The sequence below is a fragment of the Agrilus planipennis genome, unplaced genomic scaffold (genome assembly GCF_000699045.2).
Source record: "Agrilus planipennis isolate EAB-ADULT unplaced genomic scaffold, Apla_2.0 scaffold3, whole genome shotgun sequence".
Classification (NCBI taxonomy): Eukaryota; Metazoa; Arthropoda; class Insecta; order Coleoptera; family Buprestidae; genus Agrilus; species Agrilus planipennis.
The window spans coordinates 2593169-2598504 of record NW_020442460.1 but is presented as its reverse complement, the minus strand read 5'-3'; the positions used below and the strand labels follow the sequence as shown (position 1 = coordinate 2598504).

The window sequence follows — 5336 nt, the reverse complement described above, 5'->3', positions numbered from 1 at the left end:
CATTATATCTATGTACGTTACATACATATATTAAGTCGTACTTAGACCTAATTATTTGGGAGTATGATGTTGTTAATTATAGAATATAGTCAATAAAAAGTTTAATTTAAATTGATTTCTTTCCTTTTTCTCTATATCTATACTCAAACCCTAAAGAACCTAATATGAGATACTATCTCATATTAGCAACCCTCAGTATCTCATAACAGGGGAACATTTGCCTGAGACGTCATTTCTGAACTTTTTAATATTTTTTGACATACTAAAAATTTATTATACTTAAAACTAAACGGTCTCTCAAATATAAACTTTGTTAAATGCCCAATCGAATATTGCAAATTTTATAGTGATTAGTGCAATAAATAATTTATGTTTTATGGCTAAAAATAAAAATGGTATCTCATCCTTACCCTACATAGAATGTTATTATTAAATATGAAATGATGATGGTGAAATGTCACTGTACAAGTTGCTACTCTTGTTGATATGGCTTTTAAGTGCTTACGTTACTCCATCTACCTCCACAATATTATAACAGTAAATAAGACCCTACGTTAATAAAGAGCAATTTCAATTCCCCGATAAAACGCCATGCGTTTTATTGACTCCTCCGAGGTGATTTGTAAAATAACGATCACAAAATAAGTGATTTTGAATGTCCACAGTCCCAGTTGAAATTCAATCGTTTTCCTGCTTATAATCGTACTAAGAATACAAATTTTGCTCTCACAAAAGTCTGCTCCGGTTACTCTCAAAGAAGATCGACGGCGTGCCAATTTCTATTCGCATGTTTCGCAATTTTCTTCCACGAGACCTCCATTTTACTGTTCGATAAACCCGAATAAAAACCCTTATAAATAAAATAACAATTATATGAACCCACGTCTTTCCATTTAATATGGTAAAAGGAAATCCTTTAGGGTCCGCTAACTGTTTTATTTGCATTTGCAATCGCTGCTTATCTATTTTACACAATCGCTTAAACGGATTCTTTGTTCAACAAAAGCGGTGTCTGCCGTATTGTTTATTTAAATGTATTTGTTTATTTATCTTGCGAATATTTATTGGTATTACCTAAACGACATTTACTGCAAAAAGCGCAATTAGAAGAAACGCCATTTCGATTTGCAAATATAATACATAACAGTTATTAACAAATAACACATAAAAGGTCGGATGACCGAATCCCGCATTTGTCTATTTATCTTTACTATTGTAAATGAAATTAAAAGTACAGTATTGTATGTAGGTATCTGTATTTTCTTTAGCGACTGGAATTTACTTTTAGCAACACCAGTAATTTGTTTGCAACTGTATAATATTTTGGAACCCAAGAGCCGACAAGGGAAAAATGCTGTGTTAATAACACAAGTCAACAAAATCAGGGAATGAAAATGGAAACAACAAAAAAGAGCAAAGGGCACGTGCAAGGTGCAATTTCCTTATTAAAATAATGAATAATTATAATGCAAAAGTATGGATTTATTTCATGTTTGCTTTTCAACATTCTTTTGGAAAATCAATTTAAATTGATAACTGAAATCTATCTATATACTCGTATATAAAAGAAAGTCGTCTTAGTTACACCATTTATAACTCAAGAACGGCTGAACCGATTTGGCTGAAAATTGGTGGGGAGGTAGCTTACAACCGGGAGAAGGACATATAGGATACTTTTTATCACGTTCCACGAGAAAAATGTGGTATATGTAAACGCAACTAACATAGAATGACAAAACGAAATTGACAGCAAAATGAAAAATTTATAAATCAAATCATCGATCTACCCGTTCATTTGTTAAAAATGGTATAACAAAACGCAACAGACATGGAATAACAAAACGCAACTGACAGCTAAACGTAATGTTGTCTAGGTTAAGTACGATGTTTTATTTATAGTCAGATTTACCTGGAACTTGGCTTTAATGCTTTTTCATATAAAATTAATGACGCACATACCTATTTCAACATTTTACAAAAATTCTACCTCTTTAGGAAGCTGAAAGGGGTTTGCAAAGATTGCATGTTTGTTTTTGGTCCAATTTACTTGAAATCGGTTAAAAAATTCAATCTCTGTTGGGGGGATGAGTGGTGAAGAGGAGTTGCAATGTTTAAATGGAACATATATTATTTGTGATCAGATTTATTTGATACTTTGTATTAATGGTCTCTCATTTAATTTCTGAAAGATCTATCTCGACAATTTAAAAAAGGGAAAGGTGTTGCAATTTTTGTTTGGGACATACTTTATTTATGGTTGAAGTTACTTGAAACTTGGTATATATGCTGTTTGATATTGTTAATCAAATGAAAAGAGGTTGCAACGTTTCCATGGGGTATATTTTATTTGTACTCGGATTTACTCGAAGGTTGCTCATTGTTGAAATTAAGCAAATACGTGGTTTGGCAATTTTTAAAAATCAACCTTTAAGGATGAAATGTTGTTGCTACGTTTGTATTTGAAATCTAAGATGGCGACATTACATAAAATTAAAACGGTGTAAGGGTGAATTGGGAGTTAAAAGGTTTTATGGAGAAACAATATTAATTTTTGCGAGCGAAGCCGTGAGGAAAAGCTGGTTACTAATAAATTTGATGTTGAATTTGATTCCAGAAAGGCTCTGGAATATTGAAATTTAAAGGCACCTTATCCTCAAAACTATAAACATGCCACATTAGCATCACTCAGATTCTAAGGTTAGGATATTTCAAAATTTTTATCTACTTGTTTTCTTTCTTGGATTGTTACATCAGTGAATTTAAGAAGAATGTTTTTTGTCCATAACTAATTGTTTTTAAAGAAGAAAACTCATCAATTTCTTAATCCATGCCAATGGTCATTTATACTTGTCAAAAAATGCCTGTTAATTGTTCCTTCATATCCAGTGCAACTTTTGCCAGTTCTGGAAAACTTTCTTTCCTTTTAAAAAAGCAATAGAAGTGACAGAGAAAAATGAGTGTATTGTTTGAGATTTAGAAGTCAGTAGGTACTTAATCACGACTTGTTTTTCACTTAACTTTCACCAAATTTTTCAAATAGAATGATCCATTAGCTGACGAAAATAAAATTAAAAAACTTCTGCAATTATGACCTACATTGCGCCTGTACTCTTGACCTCCTTTCTTTGACTCCTTAGGTTGGTATGAAGTATTTCTTAAATTACACTTTTGATAGAAATTTTTCAGGATTTTTGCATTATTCTGTGAAACAGAAACCTTCTCTGGGTTGGAAAAAATCAATCGATTTTCAAGAAATCGAGTTTTCTTGCCTATTACGATTCTTTCTGAGAATCGATCTTTTAAATTTCAATCTCATTCTATCTACAAAATCGATTTTTTTTAAAGACATTCTTAATTAAATTGCTTATAGAATTAACTTTTGAGAATATTAAAAATTACGTTCTCACAATACTAAGGATAGACAAAGGATCATGCATAGGCAAAGATCTAAGAATTTCGCTACTCAGATTTATTAACGCAATTTTTTTTTTGACAAGTATATATATATATAGATAATTTTTAATATATCTTATTTAAGGTTTTTATTACATTATTTCCTTTTAATGTTTTAATTTATTCTGAGAGCTCCTCAGAACGTTTAGTACCAACTTTCAGGAAATTGAGGATTGAATAAAGTATTACATTTAAAATCCCCTTAATGCTATTTAATAACGTGAACAACATCAAACTTATTTACCTTTGAGATTAATTTCTCCTCACAAGCCTCTTCAACCATAACATTTAAACGAAAACCACTAGCGGCGGATATATTTCTTTTTGAAAAGGCGCAATCAAAAGCGTTAAAACAAAAAACCAAATGTATTCACAAGTGCAGCTAATAAAGTCCGACTTAAACTGACGATAAACCACTTGCAATTCGAAAACTACTGTCGAAATATGTGTGTACATAGAATGTAGAATTGGTACGGGCTAAATAAATATAATAAAATTAGAGTAGACTATCTAATGAGCCGAAGGTGCTTGTTGTTTTTGCTTCACGTGATTCGCTATCGGAACATCTTCTGTTCCTTTCAAGCTCGAGTGTCTCTTTCGCTATCGATTCAAAAGTTTGTTGTGAAGAAATTTAGTTTGAACCACATTGTCGAAAGATATGAATTTAGATAGGTGCAAATTCGCAACTTACTCCAAGTGATTTTAAAACGGCTTGGGACTTATCTTTCTTTACTGAAACATTTTACCGATGAGATGACGACCTGAACGGCATTCGTCGATGTGCGCATGACCAACTCATCGCAACAACTGAAAATAGCCGCCGAATTAGCAAAAGTTCGGTGAAGAGCTAATGGCGTAAACATTTTGGTTCAATGAGGAAAATAAATAAATAAAATACTTTTCGGCAACACGTCAACATACAAATTAAACTTTAACATCGGATCGTTAGTAGACATTGCTGCTGGGTTCACGTGGATACATTAATCTATATATAATTTTTAAGTGCTTAATAACCTTGTGGGTACTGTCAGTGGTATACTTACGTATGGGTTAAATAGGTTACAGCCCAAAGCGGCGGGGCGGCGGAATTGTAGGGGTGGCAGAATTGTAAGGCCGGTAAATATTTCATCCAAAATGCAGTGCAGACTAGGTATATGTAGGTATCTGAGTTGCAATTTCATCAGAATTATGATTTTGAGGTTAGTATAGAACCCAGATTGGTTCAATTATACCTATAAAACTAATTTACCTGCTGATACGACTAACTTCATAGATGAGTGACTACATTTTCAGGAATTTCTCGAGACTGTAGATGTTGCTTCTTCTATAACCTTTTACTTAAGTCAAAAAGTCAACAAAAAAGTCGTCGAAGATATACCTACACCCACATAACTCTATTACATTGCGAATAACTAAATTGCTTTTAGCAGAAAATAGTCTGGTATGAACTTCAAAGTTTTCGGATTTGATTAATTTTCTGCGTCAATACCGATGAAAAATTCGTAGAATGTGGCCAAATAAATGCCCTTTGCAACAATTGTGTTATTTTTAATTGTTACTAATACTTTATAGAGGAAGGTTGTGAAGAAATACTGATAAGGTAGGGGACGTCAGATATAAATAACCGGGGGCAACCTATCCAACCAACTCAGATAACACACACACACACACCCACACACACACATAAAAAGTCATGGGGGTTAGATGGAGGTGGGTGGGGGGGATCGAAAGTAAAACCCCATAAAACATTTGCGGCGGTCTCACTCCCATAAGAAGTTATGGGGATTGAAAATTGATTATTTTGACAATTTTCATATACTATAATTCAAATAAAATTCAATAAAACAATTATTTTCAAGCGAGTGGAGGTGGGATGACCTCTT

The 5336-nt window shown here is 32.7% G+C and overlaps 1 protein-coding gene across 3 annotated transcripts in view; it reads right to left on the bottom strand.

Annotated features, from left to right (window-relative positions):
• Positions 1–5336, bottom strand: part of LOC108742111 (neuropeptide CCHamide-1 receptor) — a 67923-nt gene that overhangs the window by 42853 nt on the left and 19734 nt on the right. The window contains exon 1 of one of the 3 annotated variants that reach the window (XM_025980655.1): positions 3698–3917. The exons of the other annotated variants lie outside the window; for them this stretch is intronic. The gene's annotated coding sequence lies outside the window, so the exon portion shown is untranslated. Of the gene's footprint in view, positions 1–3697; positions 3918–5336 lie in introns of those variants that run through there. 3 annotated transcript variants of the gene reach the window in all.